At 42.2% G+C, this 22,104-nt stretch overlaps 1 long non-coding RNA gene across 3 annotated transcripts; it reads left to right on the forward strand.

The window, feature by feature from the left end:
- Positions 1 to 68: 68 nt before the first annotated feature.
- On the forward strand, positions 69 to 12,602 carry LOC111249284 (uncharacterized). Of its 3 annotated transcripts, XR_002672861.2 has the most exons (6): positions 69 to 1,154; positions 9,486 to 9,740; positions 10,034 to 10,183; positions 10,719 to 10,844; positions 11,828 to 12,035; positions 12,183 to 12,602. It is a non-coding gene; the product is annotated as an uncharacterized LOC111249284 (long non-coding RNA). The 3 variants fall into 3 exon arrangements; XR_002672860.2 differs by having other exon boundaries at positions 10,719 to 12,035; XR_015326773.1 differs by having other exon boundaries at positions 69 to 1,033; positions 10,719 to 12,035.
- Positions 12,603 to 22,104: the final 9,502 nt, after the last annotated feature.

Genomic DNA, 22,104 nt, shown 5'->3' on the forward strand with positions numbered 1-22,104 from the left:
CTCTCTCCGCCATAGAGGCAGAGTTAGGTTAGTTCGCCCTTTCGGAGGACGACAACTCCACAGGCTGAATAGTTGAAATGTAGGCAGCGCTGCTGCAGCGATACTACAAAAACGCGTGTTTAGTGAACGACGATAGCCTTTACTACCGTTCGCGTTGTTGTGCTCGCCTATCGACCATACAGGGTCGGTGCACGAGGCTGCAGCTGGTGATTTGTAGTGTTGGCGCTGTAAAAGCAACGCTGTAGTCCTCCTCGCGTGCTGCTTCTTTAGCTTGTTTTCTTTTTTATCGAGGCGTGACAGACACCGTTGGTACAGTAACTGTGCCACATATCTGTCAATGAAGCCGCGCTGCACACTTTCATTCGGGCACTAGTCTAGTGGTCGTTCGCTTAGCAGGATTATGTAAAGCGAAATGAAACAGCAAATGCAGGCCGGTTAAAATAGGTCGGATTGGGTTAGGTCGCGTGCTAGACGGAAGCATAGAAGGGCCGGAGGTGCGGAGAAACAAGGCTCACAATATAACAAATCCATTCAGGCATTTTCCTAGCTGTAGCAGCAGCAGCACGCTTTCCAACAATACCCCAGCGACCCAACAGACCCTGTCCTCATTCGTATCCCCTATCTCTCTTAAAGAACCTGCACACGGCAACGAAATGACAAGGCCAGCAGGCGCTCGCAGACTGCACGGTACAATGACGTGAACTGAAAAGAAGAACACGGGCCCCGTGTGTGGTCGGTCACCTTCGAGGGATGTTCTTTTATGTTCTGATGTTACGGATTACGAGGTCTATGAGCAGGGAGAGAATTCCCAGAAATGGCGCTCTCGTTAGAGGGTAGAACGCAGATGAGGTAACCGACAGCTCATAGGTTTAGACAGCCAGAAAAACTAACGAGATAACGAACGGAATTAAGCGTTAACAAAAATTGTTAAATGTGTCGTGATACACTTTGAAGGCGGTAAAACCAGAGAGGCGTGGCGTACGCATTCTGTGCCTTTATCTGCGCCTGTACTGTTTCGCGAGAGAGTGACTAGGTGAGACATTTTTCGCAATGTTTAATTGCAGATACCGTCAACGATCGAGTTTTTTGAGCTATCGAAGGATGAAAAGAGCTTACATGTGGATATATGCTGAAATTCACAGAACGCTTAAAAGGTAGATAACTTAATTCATTCGGAGATGAATATAGCCCATAATGATGATAGCTATGTAAACTGATGTGATCTGATCAATTATAGTAAATAGTATCGATTAGATGGAGAGAAAAATTAAATTTCGTTTGAAAAAAACTTCAAAAAGCGAAGCATTTGTGATAGCTTCTCAGTGACGAGTCATGACGTCTTTAGCCGTTTCGGTAGTCTCAGTAATCTTTCAGATGGTTATAAATAGACGAATATGTCGCCAAAATTAGGCCCAATGTGCATTTTCCCGTGATAACCTAACGGGTAGCGTACTTGCCTGGCAGTCTTCGAGACAGATACGTTTAGATCAGGTTTGAACCGGGGCATAGATATGGGCGGTTCGTTTCGGACAAAAAAAGCCTAACGACGATACCGAACGTAAAACCCGAAACATAAAGGCCGTATATGCCTTAGTCAGTTAACCAAAAATAGATCAATACCCGACTGAAATAAAAATTTTTCCTCATTCGCGTCACTCTGAGCACATCTTTGGCTGAACAAGCCATAACCTTTCGAGAAACGGGACTTTTTTAACTTGAGTTTGTTGATTTGCCTCCTACAAATTTGCGTCCTTCTCTATCGCAATGCCCGGCTTGCCCGGATGAAGTCATACGGTGACTTAGATTGTTGAATTACGCTCGCCTATGCAAGCCCGCATTGCTAGGGCGGCGCTTAGAAACAGTAAACAAGTTCGAAACGCTTAGATGAGCTCGCGATGTGTTTGTATTAGATTGATATGTCAATAGCCACATTCAATTCATTGTCGGGGTGCCATATACTTTTGTGACGAGCCTATGAACAAATAAACCACGTCTGATAGATAAATCTGTACACGTTCAATAAGTAAGCACACCGCCGTATTGATATATAATTGAACGCCTATTTAGATTTAATCAGTTGTGTTTATATGGTAGAGAATGAGGCAAGAGGATAAAAACAGCGAGAGAAAGGCTCGGAGTCATGGACAGGTGACGACAGTAAGCGGGGACGGCCAAACCGCTGGTAGACAGCTGAAGTGCAACAATAAAGTGCGATTATCGAGCCATAGCAGAAGACGTTTGGTAGATACGTAATTGTTTGGGATTAACAGCTCTCGAATGGAAATTTTCATTAAAGATAAACACAGAATTGTAGATACTGAACGCGGTGCACGATATTCCCCTGTAGACTAGAGCCAGGTAACAAAACCGATCCGAAGATCGTTAGTTGTTTTGGAAACGAACAAATGCTCTTACAACTATCAGAAATTTTAAGCTGTATCAACTGTGTGAATGAGCAACTGATAGCTCAAAAAAAAAAAAAAAAAAAAAAAGATTTTGGAAATGCTCGAGTAAAATCTGTGTGAAAGACAGGTGTTTTATACCGAGGAGCGTGAAGATCATACTTTCAAATGCCTAAATATGTAATTCGTGTAATTTTATAATATAATAACGATGTATAGCTTAATCTTGGAGTGACAGGTGCGTCATTCGATATCGGATACGAAGTAAGAACTCCGGCGGGATGAAAGGCAGCCATTAGCGACAAATGACTCTGGGAGCCGATCAGATACTCTGAGTCGATTGCGCGTGTTGGCTTACGAATATTGATCTGAGACTTGTACAAATATGAATTATTTTGTAAATAACGATGACGTAATTGTCTGTCTGGCAACAGTATCATAGAGACAGGTCCCACTATTTCGCTGACTAGAGATCCGGTAATAAGGTTCCAATTTTAAGAAGCCTAAGATTTGGACTAAATTGGTTTGTACCGTATGTCCTTTGGAACCGCAAAATATCTGTAATAGACGAACAAATGTAGTACTACATGTAAAATCCTGCACATACACCTTAGTCTAGTTGAAAGGACAACGGCAAAAACAGAAAGGGTCATTGACTTCATGAAATTCGTTCAAGTATGTGAAAACACCCCGGAAGAGGAATGTGGCCTGTCATCTCCATTAGGGCCTGAAGTCCCTAAGGTACGAGCAAGGTTGCGGCTCTACCTATATTTTACTCTATATGCTATTGGTAACTGCCTTTCTCTAACCCACATTACACAGCTAAATATAGTAATAAAACCATTTACGTATAAATAATGAATCAGGCTTCCGAATAGAAAATATCTTTATTGCCGTATTATTATTGCCTGAAAACTCCGTTAAATGGATTATAATCGATATAATAGATTATACTAGAATCATTAAAATAGTGAGCTGTTTGCTGGACAAGAAAGGCAGTTTGTTTAGTCGTTAATGAGATGAAATAACAAAGAGAAAATAGCCAATGCTAGTATAGCAAATAATACACACCTTATATCACAAACAACGATTCAAGATATTAAGACCCAAATTGATTTCCCGATTTTTGCAAAAAATTCTTAGGCGAAATTTTTCATAAGAAAAAATTTCAAAAACGTTCCCCGAGCTTCTTAATAAGTTATCATCATAAAAGGGCAGTACTTTTTCCGGTTTTTGCCAATGACATGATCTTCTATGAAGAATCACAGAGGATTCGTAGATCACCACTCAGAAGTTTTACAACAACCGCAGGACGTACTATAGAAAACGTTCACTAAGCCAGCAAAACAAAAAAGGCTACAAATTTCTCCAACTACAGCTATTGTTCCCAATGCTAGTATACCTTCTGCTGATGCCTGATTTTCTTAGGCGCTAAAGGCGCTATGCCACCTCTCACCTCATGCTTATATGAATTACCATCATTTACTAGTAGCCATTGGTACAATGGCCACCACTTTAGCTTCTGCTGCCGTCGCCACCGTTGCCCCTGCATGTTATTCCATTTGCCCATCCATCCATACAGTCGGGTAGCGGCGGTAGACCAGGTTAGTCATCCACTAACTATCATTACAACGCTATTCACACGCCCCCCATTTAGTAACAATAACAGCGCAGGCGGCACTCAAGGATAGCCAAAAACCCTGTGTTAAGGCGGTTATCGCTATCCGCTTTGCTCGTGAACAGTTCGTTGCATCCGTCCATCTATGGCTTGTCTACCCGTTATTTTCTCGTATCTTAGCGGCAGGGATTCTGTCGTTTTTTTCATGCGGAATCGGTCTGCAAAGCAGACGTCCGTTCTAAGTAGTTCCTGACTGACTAATTAGCTAATTAACTAGTTAGCTTCATGGCAAATCATAAAGTATAGTTTGTTGGTTCGACACTACGCGGTCTTCTTGCTAGATGCCCGTTACTGCCCAGTCAGCCAAAAACGATGCCGTCTATACTATTTTTGCTACGAATAAGACGGCAACTCTGTCAGTCTATCGCCTAATACAGACTATATAGTGGGTATAATAGCCGGTTTTGGGACTACAAGACCCAACTCGACATTGTGAAGAATAGAAAAGGACAAGCTTCATTTATCTAGCAATCTATGAATTATCAATCAATTCAATCTTTGCCTTACTCCCTCTTTAACTACGTAGGCACTTCGAATAACAGCTTTAGCGGCGACAACAGCAATATTCTGGACTAGTATAATCACAATAATAACGACGCCTTAGCTCCTCGTACGCATTATTCGTTGGGGTAATAACTGGGGACCACATTAGAAATCGTTTTGCGAGTGATGGCGATGGCGTTGGCGATAACGGTCGCAATGGCGACGGGTAAGGTGATTACCAGTACGGATCATTCCCTTTCGATCACCTTTAGCTAGCTAGCTAGCTAGCTAACCCCCAACGGCACGATGTACACGAATGCCCTTTTTTTCGCATTGGGCATATGGGAAGACACCGACAGGCAGGATAATGAAAGAGAGAATAAATCAACGCGTTCACTTCAATTTCAGACGGTGAAGCGGCTTATTTTTGTCTAACCTACAGGTACGTAGGTAACTATGAGGTAAAGGTATATAGTGAAGGCAGGCTTCACATACTTTCATGATGGTTAGCCACCCAATAGCAAATGGCTGACGGTGCAACCCTCTAGGGATTTTCCTGGTAGGTGATGCCGCTGATGGTGACGCAGATTTACATCCTGGGGATATACTGGAGTAAACGAGACGCAGAGTTAAATTGTAATGAGTGAATGAAGGGCATCGCATTAGCCGTACGTCCAAATTGTTCGCCTCTTTTTGTTCTCTGAGTCTCCTTCCGACAGAACAGTCCCAGGCGGGTGCTGATTTCCACTCCACCCAGCCAGACTGTTCCCATTGACCCAATATCGCACCGATTTGCCGGCTTCTCCCATTTTTGCTTCAGGTATAATATGTAAAATCTAGTGTAGTAAATGCTCTGCCTGCTACGGCACCACTCAGATTTCGTGAACTATATATGTATGGAAGTTTTTTTTTTTAATTAGTTGATTTGTAACTACCAAAGAAGTAAGCTCTACCAAACAGGTCTGAGTAACTACTAGCGATATTGCGAGAATGGACTAGCATAACTACGGATCCCAATTTGTATGCGTTCACGTAGCTTAGTGTTTGCCCCTGGTGAAAGATTCATTGAAGCTCGCAATGAAATGTAAAAATTACAATAAGTTTGAACCACCATCCGTTGCTTTTGGCTGTTTTTGAATATCTAAATTTGTTACGTATTACGGTATCGCGAGGCAGGGGATCTGAAAATTTCTGTCTGGACACGTAATTCCACAGCGGCACGTTGCAAATCGGATAGCAAGTAATTTGTAGAGGCTACTTCTTCCCTCAGCTGGGAGAATTTTCTGTTTGATTGCTGTAGCACACAACAAAATTAGCTGTTACATTGGTACTGAGACTACTCTTGCTCGTTACATGCGTAAAGATAGTAATCCTGATAAAAGGTGACGTGTTTGGCGTCGCAGGCAATCATTAGTACCTAACAGAATGCTCAGAGGTTCGCAGAGGTGCAAGAGCAGGCCAGCTTGATTTTTAGGGCCAGTACTTCTCAACGTGTTGAAACAGGCGACCTGACCTTGGCTTGCGAGAAGGTTTAACGTAGTTAGTTTGTGAGGAGTACGAACGCAAGTTTATGAACGGTCAAAGGTAATTTACAAGAACACACATAACTGTGGTGATGTCATCAAATATGCGAAGAGTTTTTACGAACTCAGATCGCGCTGGACGCATGCAGCCGTTTTTTCATTGTTACTGGTATAATCACATCCCAGCGCGAACGGTACAGCCGCGTTGCTCGTGCTCGAACGACCGTATATTTCGTACGCATGGCGGCGTTCTTTCTATTGCAAATGCAATGATACTATGGCCGCTATAAAACGATTTCTTCACATTTTCACTGGCTCTGTTTATTTTTTCGCCTCGCCCCAACGCACGATGCCCCTGCGAACCCTCTCTAACCGCAAGCTCTCTAATTTTTCCCCATGAATCTCTTTGGTTCGTTTGCATAACAAGAACTACACGAATCCAGCTATTTCTTACTGCCCCATCTCGATTCAAATCGACTGGCCAGTTATGGTCATTTACAGTCATTACGGGCTTCGCCTCTACTTCTGCTCGGTTTAGTGCCTCCTATCTCAATCGCTTCCAGGGGCCTCGGCCACGATACTCGAATAATATAACTTCATAGAGCTCTCTCCCCAATACTCTTTCGCAGTTTTTCCTTCATTTTACCACTACTACCGGGAGAGCGGATATCGTTTTCTATTCCATTTTGTGCATTGGTTCCTACGAAAAGTTACTAGCTATACGTAGCCCTTCCGTAGCTGTCCAGCCGGCGCGATCATCGTAGAACGCCTGATATGCCCACTGTACATTAATGTTAGACGGGTGCTGGACGAGAGGCGACTGCGTACAGCATTTTTACCGAGATGCACACAACTGCATGCAGCCACTTATAATCACACACTTATTTATATCTCTCTATGTACATATATATACCAACACATACAGAGTCGCAACTATTTGAATATTTAGATCCTTTACTATTCGCCGACTTCGTGGACCCAGCTCACGATTCTTACGACCGCGGCGTTCAATCCCTAAACCCGATAAGTCACATTCTCAGCTCGGTCGCAGTAGAACACTACAGCAGACGAGTTTCACGTTCCTCTTGTTCGCCCTCTCGTCAGCTTCGCTTCATCGCAAATGTCCCTTCCCCATTTTCTCGCCCTTTTATTCACTTGCCCCTGCAGTTTCGTTCCTCTTGTAAGCAGCATTTATCTGTGGTGCGGCGTAAGTCTGTTCCTACGAGTTGGTCGGGTATTCGTCCAGAATATTACGTTTAAGGTCCGAACAGTTGTGCCCGCTCGAGCAGTGAACGGCAGCCGAACCAGCTTTCTGGAAAGGCTACGCCACCGAGGGAAAAACGGTGAGAGGAGGAATAGGCAGAGCCGTTTCCGTTTGCTTTTGACTCTCAGGAGATGGGAGTGGGCTTCGAGGCACGTCGCGCACTGATGACCATTTGCTCTTGGTTGGACCCTTCTGCTTCGAGTTATACGTCCGCAACCGCCGTTAGGCGTTACATCAGAGCTGACTGCTAGGCCCTATTACTATTGCCGCTGCTATCACCGCGACTACACTTCTAACGATGCAATGTATAGCTGGATGCTGCCGAATTGAGAATGTATTGTCAGTGTCGACGAGCTGAAGCTAACTTGGCCGTATAGAAACGATGTTTTACTAGTCCCTGTCGACCCTGGTCTCTTAACCGACAGTGACGCTGCTCTGCTCCGGCCGGCCAATGCGTTTGGTCTGAGTGCGCGTCCTGCATGACTCTTTCTATTGTTTACTCAAACCGCAGACGCAATACTCAGAAAACGACGACGTTACCAGCAAGTGTTATCTCCAGTAAGTTTTTCCCGTAAGAGACAAAGCAGCTCGTGTTTTCGTCACGAGAAACAAAGTATTATGGGAACCAACAGTAACAAAACCAATGGGGACTAGAAAAGGTAATGATCTATCAATAGCATTAGGGAAAATAAGAGAAGATTGGAAACTTGCTGGCCGAAACGCTCAACAAGATATCTAGGGAAAAAGACCTGAAATTCTGGCTGTACGGCTCAAATGAATGTTCTGACATTACGCGCAAAAAACGAACGAAATGTATAGCAAAGCGCATCTACGAACAACCTATACAGGGGCCACATGTGTCGGTATATGTACATTTATATGAACGTTGGTTTATCCCTATGAGTCGGACTATATCTGTATCAATGGCATGATGAACGTCGGCGTTCAGCGTCAGGCTTTTGGTGTACTACAGTTCTTGCACATTTGTGCTGACTCCTGTCACAGGCTAGTCGATGTCCCGAAGTATGATTGTCTTTGAATAGAATGGAAGCGTTTGATAAAGACGCTAGTACGCGCGTGAAGACCACTTTGGGGCAGCACGATTCGTTCTGTTCGATGGCTGTTTTACGCGCGTGTACATTTTAGTCATAGGACCAGACTGGAATTTATCGCAACGCTATGCAGAGCGTAAGGAGTATAGGAAGTAACGACAAAGTCGTTGCGGTCATTTTGCTTCGATACTGGGTCCGTCGAGATGCATCTGTATAGTATATTCAAGTAACTGAAGGTAATATATTCTCTCAGTCATGAAAAGATTGCGAATTCGATTGGTTCATTAAAGCGAAGCTTTTCACGGCTATAAGGGGTCACTTGCCAGTCTGGTTCGTTTAAAAACAGAAGGGACACGCAGTGTGTACTGCAATGTACACACGACATAAACTTGTGAGTCAGGAACAAAAAAACGTGTTTTTTCCCTCTGTGTCAGAGGCTTCTGTTTTCGTTTAGTAGTGATATAAATTGTTGACACTTTTCTGCAGCGCTGGCTATACGCTAGTGTCACGAAGGCAATATATTTCACTACATGCCATTCAAAAGGTAATCAACCAAAGTAGGTTTACTTGTACCTGAGTAAAACCAACAAGTTACTCGAAAAAGGTTTGAATTAATTTTCACAATGGGAATTATTAAAACAATGTTACGTAAGTGCATACTGTAGTCAATTTCAATAAATAGATCTTCGTTATTAATCATCTATTTCTAGAGGACCTTTTCTAATAAAACTTTTCTAAAGCTCAGGTTAAGCATTTATCACATTGTTATCTTATTGGATCTTTGTGGCGGGAAACGTCACCCAGATAGGTTCGAAAGCAAAGAGATAATACCATCAGATACCTATAAGATCGGTGTGGATCGCACCGCGAAAGGCTCAAAAATAGCCTAAAGTTCCGAGTCAGTCGCTTTTGTTGTTTCGTCCTAGCATATTTTGCGGCACCCAACATATTGCCTGTCTCACCTCGCTATGCAGCATCTGTTGTTTGCTTGTCTAAATGTCATCTGGAATAACTGTTCGCATCTCGGGCCACAGCTGAGCTCGAAGTTGTCTTCACTCTTGTAACCCATGCTCGTATTGTTAGGGCTTGACACAGGAAACCGAGATGGCTAGAAATCGAAATCGAGGTCTACCTTTTCCCAATGAAGCAAGCCGTCCTGTCATCGAGTGGCGGGAATAGGACGAAACATGTGCTCTTCTCATCATTTGCCGCAATCCCTACTGAACTTGGTAACGACTGCCTCTGCACAGCAGTCGCTGCTGCAATTATTGCTACATTCGCTAATTGTCACTGCGTGACCCGGAGACGATGGGGTCGCGCGTACACTGAGCCTCAAAGGCGAGTATTACAAAAATAGTTCATTTAGCGATAAACATCTGTAATCGACAGTAGATGGTTAACTGAACACCGCAGTCACCGTAGAATTTTATACGTACACTTTACAAATTATATAGGAAAACGGCATCAAGCTATATATATATATATATATTACTAACGGTTCTTTTTGAAAAATACCAGGTAAAGATGTGATGCCTAGCATGTGTATGGAGTTGTGCTCTTTTGTACGTGTACAGCGTTTTCGTTGCTGCCCACGAAACGGTAAAATTATGTAAATTCTGTCGTTGTGTTAGGTGTAATTTTTAGACCGTCGTGTACATTATGGCTTGCGGTAACGGCGTACGGGATTTCTTGCACCAGATGCTTCCATGATAATAAACTCGTTACGTTTACGTATTGGATGCGTAGGAGCTACTCAGAAGCAAACCTCTACCTTCCTAATGGTAACGCGAACTTGAAAATGCGCCTGGCTTCGGATAACATATGGCAGTTATTTCTAACCATATTATTACAAAAATCCATATAGTGCTAACACGAAAAGCAATGACGTGTGACAAACATATTCGCTCTGATCTTCATCGTTAATCAGATGAAGAGAGACAGCTTTGAAAGCTGTCTGAATGCTACATACCTCAAAAAAGTACCATTCATGCTAGGGTCGTTGCTGATTAACGCCGACTGGTTTTTCTTGGGCACCTGGTCAAACTCTATGTACAATGATATACCCATGTGAGCTGCGTTTTAAATCACAAGGGTAAAAACATCAAACAAAAAAAAGAAAGGTGTGTAATTTAGTAGCTACTGAAAATTTGCTATCACGATCAATTGAAATAGGCCTTTTCAAGTATCGGCTAATCAGCACTTGCACAGCTGTCTTGGGACACCCATTATATATTAGACGGTAAATGGAATATCATCAAAACGAGATCTAGTTTTCGTTTGCGCTATATTAACATTATAAAATATATTCTGTTACAGTAAAGGAAAATTGCCGCGTTCCGCATCTGCTGAAACCAAACAGACGATCTTTGCTCGATAAATCATGCAACTGTATGTTATTCTGGATGAACGTGCCTCGTTAACTAAATAGCCAAATTCAGTGAAGTGAGTTCGGGTAACGCTGGGCACTTAGCGTAGTACGCAATTTACCGTTTATCGAAGTTTCATCCCATAAACATAATGAGATCTCCTCTGTCCGGTTTACTTTGTCCCACCAACTTCTGCCTGCGTCAACCCATATAATTCGATAAAACAATATTAAAATCTGTCTTCAATGCATGCGAGTAATAAACGATTTTATTATACCGGGACTAACGAGCGATATCATTAGAAGTTTTACATAATACATACGTGTGTCAAAGCTAACTGTTCACCACGATGTAGACTACCGTGTCGATAAGCAGCTAATGGTAGAGAAATAACTTAAAAACGTTCTAACTGCAGGCGTATCGATATATACCTTTCTGAATGACATTGGATTTTGGGCTAGTTACTTGGCTGTGTTTTTTACTTACTTTCAAAATTACAGAAGTACCTAAAGATTGCAATATATTTTCTGTATTGAAATGTTCCACTTCAGTGAAAAACTCATCGCCATAGTCCATAAAAGTACCCATAAAAATGTATCGTTCGAGTCGGTTTTCTGAACTTGGTTAACTTAGTGGTTAGTAGTTACAGAAGTTGAAGAAAATGCAAGCAACGAGTTCATTGCAGAACAAGCATTGCGGATTCAGTCCCTACAAAAGTGTTCTAAGTACGGGAGTACTTTTAAATCAATTCACAGTATTGGCTCAGATAAAGATAAAGCGATGATATAGTTTAGCGAGCTCGTTTAAATGAAGCTCAGTAGATACGTACTTTTTATCTTATTTTAAACGATAGTAGTAATTCTCCTAATAACTTACACTATTCAAATTTAAACTAGCACTTACTGAACGACAATAGGCAGCTGATTGTAGGACAGATTGACTCGCATTTCCGGTATAGTAGGACGTTATTGATGATCACCACTGGAGCAACACAGGTAGATACTCGCCGAATTGCATGACATTGATAATTGTATAGTTTTTTTTTTTTTTTTTTTGCAGGTCGTTAACTCGTACTAAATTGTACGTTTTTGATCCTCCTAACCTCGTTCCATACAAGTAACGAATTTTAATATAACAGATACTACATTTGTTAATAAAACTATTATTATTACTTTTATATGTATTCTCTTTCGAAAATTCGCTTCAACTTACTCGGGGTGACGCGGCAAAATGCTCTGACCGAATACGCTTCTGCCGTACCTAAACGGTAGGTACCGATTTCATTTGGATTGTGAACCAATCTTTCCAATCTTGTTTACTTTTGCATGCAGGAGGCAAATATGTTATCTCCCGTTCTTGTTACAAATTTGCCTTTTTACCTACACTTGGATCTTTTTTATCTTCTGTGCAATAGCAACGTGAGTGGAACGACAAAGACCGTCGAAGAGCAAAGCCTACCGCATAGATGCGACATCAATGTAGATCTTTCAGCCAGGAAGCCTTCGTGTGCAATTGAGAGTGGTCCAATGGAGCAGGGAATGCTAGGTCTGCGACGACGTGAGAAAAAATCGGCTACTCCGACTTGATTTGGGGTAGAGGAATCATTTTTGCTGGAAGAACACGACAGACAACCGAATCCTGTGTAAACGAGGGCTATATCTGAGAATAGCAACAGTAACAGCGACGAGCCTCAAACTGGCCAGAGCCTAATTCTTTGCTTATAGTTCATGGAAACGATGTACAGTGATAGTAATAATAATGAACAGTGTCGTATATACCAATAATCATAATTGGAAAATAAAAATCAGAATCTAGATTACGTCTCATCACGCAAGTTACCTAGATGTTTTCGATGAGGGGATCGAAATGGCCTATTTTTGCCTATGTGAGTAAGCCCCCCTGTGTACATTTTCTGCATTCCCTATTCTATTTACGCGACTCATTGTTATCCTTGCTATGCCACTTAAAGTTTTTTAGGCACGCAGCTGTTTCACTAGAATGAAACGAATCACTTTTCAGCAGATCGGCCTGTTTAGTCTGCCCGTTCAGGACGGGTATAGAAGCCGTCGTTACCTGCCCGTTCTGGACCTGTACGAGCACGCGCGTACTTCATGTCCAGTGGGCTTTGTTGCCAGTCATATCACCCTGCTATCCTGTTTTTCTGCTTATAATGCATACAGGATGGATGACAATGACGCATTATCGTCCCTTCGCTAGTATTGAGTTGCTAACTACTGTCATCCTCCCATGAAACAATGCTGTCACGTTTCTGCTATTTAACCACCGTCCAATATTAAGGCGATGTTGAGGGTCACGAGTCCACGAGGCTTTGGGAGAATAGGGGGGAAAAAGACCCGATAGGAAGAGGGCATAATAAATGCAAGTCTTGATCTAATGACGAGGTTGATCTTTTCAATCCGGTTATGCATGGAAGTAGCATGTGCAATATGACTCATGACTGTGAGGGGTGGCGGGCCAAGGGGAAAAAGAAAACCGAAACGTATCACAAAATGCGCGCCAGTCTCTTGCTGGCAACTGGTGCAAGAGTAGTGATGTATGATTGATATCAAATATTTGAAGTTGTATAGGCACTTATCATATATTAAAACCCATTAGCATAAAGTGGGTAAGTCCGAGGAAAAGCGAAAGGGAGAAAAATTGTGAGAGGACATCATACCTCGGCACAGAACTGTGACGATGAAACAGCATTTGAAGAACGGTGCAATATCGGAGATGTGGGCGTTCAAGGGGAACTAAGCCTATCGGGCGTTTGTCCGTATGAAGGCTTTATAAAATTTTGGCTACGAATTCCCCCTGGTTTCTCGACTTTAAATAGTGGTTTTCTAGAAACTACTACAAGTGCGATGATGAAAATATGGATTGACAGGGTCATATAGAGATGCAGAGAGAACGTAGCTACGTAGTAACTTTTTTCATTGATATGCGTTAAATTACTAACGTTTTTCTTTCTTTTTTTTTTTGCTCAAATTGAATTGGATTTGTGTTAAGATAATAGTCTACTGAAATTGGCATATAATAATAGGTAAAAACATCGGGTACTGAAAAGTGTTTTTGAAAAATAACAACTCATTACCATGCGCATGCTTCAGCTCGCATGACATATCTATGCGTAAAATTAGGCAAGCGACAGATTTCAACTTTTGTTTTGTATTACAATTGTGTTGAATTTAGAATTATCATTTGGTGTTTAAAGCTGAAACCTGCTTTTTATCCAAGGCCTCGCGCATACGTCGTCTAAGGACAGTGGTCGACTTAGCATTGATTTGCTGCTCCGCGCAGCATCTTAAGACATACCTCTCAGTTATCGTATTATCAAGCACTTTCAGTTGTCGAACTTCTCATCAGCGCCGCGCTTCTTTAACCTCATTATCCATTCAGATCACTAGTATGCTGTACGCCAGACTCCATGTACACCTCTAGTGTCTACATATTTGTGTAAGAGCCAGATACCCTTCTCGCTATTACGATAGCGGCACTGATACGACGGGTTTACGTCTCACCTGAGCTACTACGTCACCGCTTGGCACGCAAATATTTCTCCATGCCTACGATGTTCCATATTCTGTGACAGCAGCCGTAGTAACAACAACGGGCAGCAATAGCAGTAAGACTAGGGCTTGGTCTGTCAAACTGCGATGTAGCTGCAGTACTCGGGACAGGAAGCGGGTAATAGGGGCGACGATCTTCAGTCTTCTTTTATAAAGTGAATGAAATTGCTAGTCTTTGCGCTTATGAATTCCCGTGGAGAGCAATTACATGCACCAGCTAAGCTCCGCCACATTCGTCATAGAGATAAGAGAATGCAGAAACAGAAAGAGAGAGAATTCCCATACCGTTGGCACGTCAGATTTACGTGGCCGTTGAGGATGTTGATGGCCCTGGGCGTGAAGGTGTTGGTAGGCTGAAGCTATGGGCAGCTTCGGTGGCACAATTTCGTGGCCCGCTTCTGTTTTCGGCAGTCCTGACGCTGCTAGGACCGCTACGAATGACTGCATAAATACGTCATGGCGGCGGGTTCGGGGACCTGAACATTAGCACCCGCCAGCCATTGTCGATGGCAACTAGTCATCCTGGTTAGCCTGGCGAAAGCTGCGACAGGGATTCAAGGCGCAAATGGCGCTGAAGATGAATCCATTGGAAGCAAAAAGAAAAGGGAGGCCAAACTTCGGCCAGCGAGGAGGAATAGACAGCGAGAGACTCAATACTCCGCATTTGAGTAACTTTGTTCACTTATGATTCCAAGAGGAGGGGAGTTGACAAGCAGCCTAGCGGACATCGAAGACCGTTGTTATTATCGTTTAAAGGACAAACAACCGAGGTCGACTAGGACTTCGTATCATTAACTCTGCTCGGTAGAAGCATTGACAACAGTAACGATGTCGGTATCCTTTACGGCCTACGAATGGTCTTTCATCTGTTATATTTGCATCTCCGAGGGTCGATCCCAGGTCGTTTGCCGAGTGCAATCCGTAATTATATTATTGCATAACACTGGCGGCGGTGGTGGCTACGACGGCACTAAAGACGTGAGTCGGACGTGCACAGGCTCTCTTGGCACTTTCAACTAGCTGCAGTGTACGTACGATAACATCATTGTAACAGATACTTCCAACAGGTGCCAAACAACAGCATTCTTATGACGGCAATCGTAATGCATGTATATATATATATTATATGCATGTACGTTCTGGTTGATTTTTCAATGACAATTACAGTTTCTAGTTGATACAGCCATCAAAACGACCTTCATTTCAAACAAATTCGAGCGGTCCTCTTTTTAGATTCCTAAAGCGGCACACATTTTTAAGAAAGGCTACACAAAGTACGATATCGTCAGCTGCCAGGAGAATACCAGCACCCAGGACCATCCTTATGACCTTATGTTAATATTTTTATCCCTCTAAATTCCCGTTCAGTTCGACGAACATGATCCACCTTTCAAAGGCCAAAACACCCGGAATTTAATATAAATTATGGCCAAGTTTACGCCAGCTCTTTGATAACATGGTGACAAGTGTATAACTCTACGATGGCCGTAGCCGATTCTCAGATGTGTCGTAGGACCTAGCTAAACGAATGTCATTAAAATCGGACACTCTGTAACTCGGCGCTCAAGAAAAACTAGATACGATTTCAAACGCGATCCAACGCTCTCGTTATCGGTGGATGTGTGACAGCAGAGAGCGCCTCATAGCCTCCCCCACGTTATCTAGGGCGCCGAAGTGATTATTAAGTTATTTAAGTAAATCAATTATTTAGCAGAGTATTTTCTCGATCAATAGCCTCACAGGTGTTGTTACGATGGAGGAGAAACACGCTGATTAAATATCAGATGGGTTAATGGACGTACTAACGAGCCTGGTCAGTCGGAACTGCGATCGGTAGGATCGCCGGAACATCGTTCTGTATGTAGAGGAGATTTTGACTAATTCTGGCGTTTGACCAAATATATCGAACACTCGTGTAAAACCACAGTGTTCTTTCCTTGCACCCGCCGATCACTTCGTTACGGTTATGTATATATAAGTAATACGTATATACTTCATTTGAACTTGCATGACGTTTGAAGTGTCCACATCACACTGAGATGTTTGATCGAGTACCGGCAAAGAAAAATAGATTTATCATGTTAGTGAATTACAAATAGGCCTACGAATGTGCATGAGAACGGTTCTCCTACTTCGCTAGTGATTGTGTCTCCGATCAATCCTGCTAACCTCCGTGCATGCACTGAAAGCTGAATGAATACTGTATAGTTCAATAGCAATAGAAGTTAGCCGTCTGCAGTAGAGTTTTCAGCGACGACAACTAGAAATGCCTCTTGTCGACTATCGACTCAAGCGTCAGCTGCACCCCCGACAACTGAGGATCCTATCATTCCATCCAACACAGGGACAAAGATTTTTCACATACATAACTGATAGGGATATCGCGCGCCCGCACTGTTCGTAGCTCTTTTGCTGCGAGTAATAAATATGCAACATAACATCATCAATAATATATTCCCTGAAACGTACGCAGTGCAACATACTATGGCGACGTACATACCAGCCCTGTGAGAGCAGATCAGCGTCGTATGTTGATTATCGGCCTAACTTGCCATAGGAGAGGAAAAGGATCGACGGCTTTGCTGTAGCAAGACGCCGCCGCCGCCGCCGCCGCCGACGACCCAGGTTCGTGTTCAGCAACAACTGTCACATATTGAACAGGGCTAAGCATAGGTTCGTCTAACGAGTTGTTGTGGTCAGTGCGAAAAACCTGCCAAAGGAATGCCGTCGAAGGCGGCAAAAAACTGAGTGCCAATACGCTAACATCCATAAGCAACATATACTGTACAGCCATTTTGATGGCTTACTATTATTTAATCCAGAAGAAGAACAAGGGGCGAACTAAGTTAATAAGTGAATTTGAGAGGCAACAGTGAGGCTGGTTATAATTAGACCTTTTTTTGGGGAGAGGGAGACTATATTTATGCATATAAGCGTTTCACTGATTAAAACACCCTTAGTCAATAGAAGTCCTTTGAGTTGACAGTTGAAGGGAGTGAATTCGTGAAGTTCGAGTTTTTCTTATTAGTTGATTGGTAGATATAGCTGGATTTATTGTATAGTCGAAATATCGTGGTGTATTTGTGTACTGCGCGCTGAGAATCATGTCAATAAGTTTATTGCCGAAGTTTATGAAAAGTTAAAAAGCTCATGGTCGATCCTAATCGATTGTCCCGGCTTCATAGCACGCTATGTTGGTCATTGAAAACTTACTAATCAACTTTCAATGTGGTTAGAATCAGCACTTAGGGTGGAGTTTCAACTAGAAAATATCGGCTGATCTAAATGACTACACTGATAATATATAGTTTGACGATAAGTTTTCTTTAAATCACACGATTTTTGTAAAAAAAAAGTACACGCCCCTCGTAAACCCCGTTGAATCCCTTTATTTTGCGGCGGCATACTCGAACACTGAAAAAGATTTGACGGAGAGAAATGTGATGAGCAACGAAAAAAAAAAGGCCAGCCTTAATTTTATCTGAAATATATTACTAAAAGTACTTAAGTTGTGCCTACTAAGATACTCGTTCAAGGTTACGTTATAACTGAAAATTCTGTGCTTGACGTGCTTGAATCTAGACAAGCAATACATTGCTCTCGAGCTCGAAATTTGAGAATAACTGTTCTGTGTCTTACGTCATGTGTTGGCATTAAATACCGCCTGTCACGGCCGGCCATTTTAAGCACGAATCGAAATGATACCGGGTTTCAGACATACACTGCCACGTCTTTTTAAGCTTTATAAGCAGGTATGATATCCCTGATTTACTCTGAAATTACCGCACGTTTGTACTGCCCGAACTATAGGTACTTAATAGTTCAACCGTTTTTGGTAGCATTTCGTGACCGCCGGAGGAGGTAATCTTGGCCAAGAAATACTACCCCGACACATGGCATGTATCTGCAAGGACACAACTCTCCAAGCTCAGATAACGATGCTCTATGATAGTCCACTTCTCGTTGAATTAACTCCAGATAGACTAAGAAAGCTACTTAAATTTGTCCATAGGGTAACGATTATCGGTAACATATTTTTAACACACGACAAAAACAACTGAGAGTGAAACAAAGCCTGAACTCTCTGTGCGGCGTTTCGGTCGAACTGAAAATTCTCCTTCGAAGTACCACTTAAATATCTGTCGAAAGGGCTACAGGGCTGAACATTTTCTATATCTTGATCTACAGTTTACTGTTCACGTGAATAGTAAACAGCAGATCGAACCGTGTCAGAGTAGAATCTGTAGTACGAGCAGCCGACCTACGCTAATGCAAGATGAAGATTATCATCATAAGATTATTACTATTATCAATACATCAGCGAACTTATAAATATCAGGGTGAGTTTGGAAAAATTACATTTTTTTTTTAAATAAAAACAAAAAAAAACTAATCTAACTGATCACCCCGAGGAAGCAATAGGTTTAACTAAACCATGGGTAAATGCAGATTGGAGCATCCATCGATAAAAAAACCTGATACATTTCAATTCAGTTGATTAACAAAGAGAAATCAAATGTACAATGCAATAAATGGCAAAAATTGAATGTATTTTATTTAATGTACTACAAATATATCCAGTTGAATGGGGTTAGCGTTACCGCAGCAGTTATATTATGCCGTACCACCCATTCTTTCCTTTAACAGTTACACGTATATCTTCCTAGTATCTCCCCAAGGTAAGCTTGCTCGGTTTATTCATCGTACAACATTGAAAACGGTCCCCAAGTAACCATTTGCCTAAAATCCCTCTCACGTTTGAAGTCTCATCTATCAGATGGGCCCAGCGGCTTGCAGTCCGACTGGCTTCCTTAGCTTATATTTTGTTCGCTATGCACCCTGCTGTCTTAAGCGTTGTTCCTTTTTTTGTTTCGGCCTTTCTTTCTTTCTCTGTAAGCCTTATATAGCTCACCGTAAACAGCTAGTTCTATCAGCGACGTATGTCTAACGATATCTTCTATTGCTTCTACTTATTTTCTTGTATATCTAATCTAGGCTTATAGTGGTTGCCCTAGACCGTCGTTCCTAAAGTTGTCACATTCTAGTCCCAAGTCGATCTAGCTCGCCAAGCAGTGTCTGACCAATTCTGTCGTTTGCTATGGACGAATACGTTAATTTGATAACGAATTGCAAGCATCGCCCGGATGAACACTCGAAAAAAGGAACGAGCACTGCCGGGTTTGGGGGCAACAAAAGCAGGGAACCCCAGACAAGTTCTAACTTCACTTAGATCCGAAACATTAACTGTGGGGGCGGAACCGGCAGAAGCAAAAAGAGCCATACAGGGATCCTTTGGACCCTCTCTACGAAACCGAAAAAGCTACGAGGATTCATTTTGCTCCTGCTTCAATAATTAGGGCAAACTTTTCGATAAAGAGGGGCATCAAAAGTAAATCCGAACGGCAATCTTGAAACTAGCGACCGCTTGGGGGGTTTCTGGCACATTATAAACTTGACATTGCTGGAACATCATTGAAGCAAGCGGGACCATTTTCATAGTAGCTTTCGGTTAGCTCTACTGTCCCCATGAGTACCACTAAAAAACTGAAACCTCTCTACCTTTATGACTACAGAACGGTTAACCGACATCGGGGGCCCTCTAAGGACGGGTCTTTCATCAGCATAAATTACGCAACACAGCAGCAGATGGGTGGCGGGCGGACTGAGGGGTTTCATTCCATCAAGGAACAACCGATGGAAGTTCCAAAAACCTCCCTAACTAGCAGTACAGCTCTGTTTTGAATTTCATTTCGCTGCATGGCCAAATTGTAGGTGGCTGATTATGAAGAATGCCTGAAAAAATAACAAAAACGATAGCCAAGTTCATTCTGAGATTCGTTTTCGACAGGAGACTGTGAAAACCCTATTATCTTCCGCTATCTGTTTTTTGCCCAGAAATTGAGACGTCTGGCCCTAAAAATAGCTTGCGCAATTTTCCTACGTAGTATGCCAGCAGTACACTGTAGGAATTAACCAGTTCGAGTTAGTTCAGGACTAAAACGGGGGGTATCGAGAGACTGGTGTCGTATTGATTGTAGCAGTTTGAATCGACGAAGCTGAGGGGCACAATATAGCTGAAGAAGTCGTTTTCGAAAAGCTTACAAATCGAATTGTTGCTCTATCCGTTCACAGAAAGCGTGACCACGTCTATTGATACGCAGGAAGGGCTGAGGTCAGAAAGGTGCACCTGTTGTTGTTGTGCTCTGTTAACTGAGCAAACTCATCAGATCAGATAACTTTGTGTTCCAATTTCAGTTGGTAACGTCGTTTGATAAAAGCAAATAAAAAAAAAGTCAAAAGTTCAAGACAGGCAAAGATGAACGGCCACTGCTCTAATATGTCGGGCGAAGAACAAGTTAAAGGATCTCAAAGCCATTTTCTAACTGTCCAAATCAGCCGACGAAAAGGAGAACGGGAAATTAATTATGTAATTGATACTGGCGATCCGGATTTTGCCTGTCTCTTTAAATAGACTTTAGCAGATATTGATGATCCATCGGTCATATTTCTATGAAGCAATAGGGAACTACGGTGACAATTGATCTAGGCAAATTACGGAAACAATAGATAAATAGGATTTTTGAGCATTCGCGACACCGACATTGTTGTACACAGTTATTATTGCGGGCTTACACATCATGTACTATCTAAATATGTACTTTTCTTCTTTAAACTTTCATAATTTATACTTTATATATATATATATATACTTTACTGCTAGTGAACTCCTAACATTAGCGCTGGTATACCCATAGATGTTCCTCTCTTCCATTCTTCGTACGGCTTTTGTAGGAGAAGCAGAAAGAGGGGAGTAGTTATTGTATCAAGCATTTGGGAGTACACCTCGAATTCGAATGCTATTTTGCCTATTAGCCAAATATAAATATGTTTTAGAGACTTCAAGCTCGCCCACGCAGTTGTTACTTGTGACCGTGAAGGTGGGCGTCTGTGAATTGCATAGTCTTAAAGTTACGGCAGCGTTCCTTGTTCAAGATATAACGGCTAGCAGCCGGTTATGTGAGTTTTCTGCCACAACCTGTTACTGTATGTATGCTAGACTTGTACGGCCGTTGTAACCAATCATTATATTTCAGCAATGTCGTCTGCAACAACAACGCATGATATATATCACATATTAATTTGTTAATCAGTCGTCATGCCGCAACGGCACGGGCTGTTCTATCTATCCATTGTTGCTTATTGGTTTCATGAATAGCCACAAGTACGTAAATTTCACCAATAATTTCATTAGGACGATAACTGCGATTATTTAGAAATATTTCGTTATTAGCAAGTGCATTCGTGCTTTGTTTTAGTACGAGACCCATATGAAAAAAGGTTAATATTTTTGGCACTATTTCGAATGTTTGAGACGATTGGATAGCGTCATCTGAACGCGGGCCGTTAATTTCTGATTGTAAACGTATTAGAAGTAAAATGTTATAGTAAGTAGAATGTTTATTGTCCCAAACAATAGCCAGCCCTGTATGTTTTTATCTTAAACTAAAGGCCTACATTCTTCAGAAAAAAGGACACCTCCATATAATTTCAATTTATCCTTACCTACTCGCCAGCTGCAGGCAACAGAAAGGAACAACACGGCTGCAGTCTGCCTGCCGCCGCTGTAATGTAGCATAATACGAATAGGCTCAGCATACTTTACACTACATTCGTAGTCGATTTCAAGGGAGAAGAGCGTATCGGCAGCTCCGTCTGACGGGGGTTCGCGAATGTAGTCTTCTTATATACATACGTTGTAACCTGAGG

Source organism: Varroa destructor, unplaced genomic scaffold (genome assembly GCF_002443255.2).
Source record: "Varroa destructor unplaced genomic scaffold, Vdes_3.0 BEIS01000004.1, whole genome shotgun sequence".
In the NCBI taxonomy this organism is placed as follows: Eukaryota; Metazoa; Arthropoda; class Arachnida; order Mesostigmata; family Varroidae; genus Varroa; species Varroa destructor.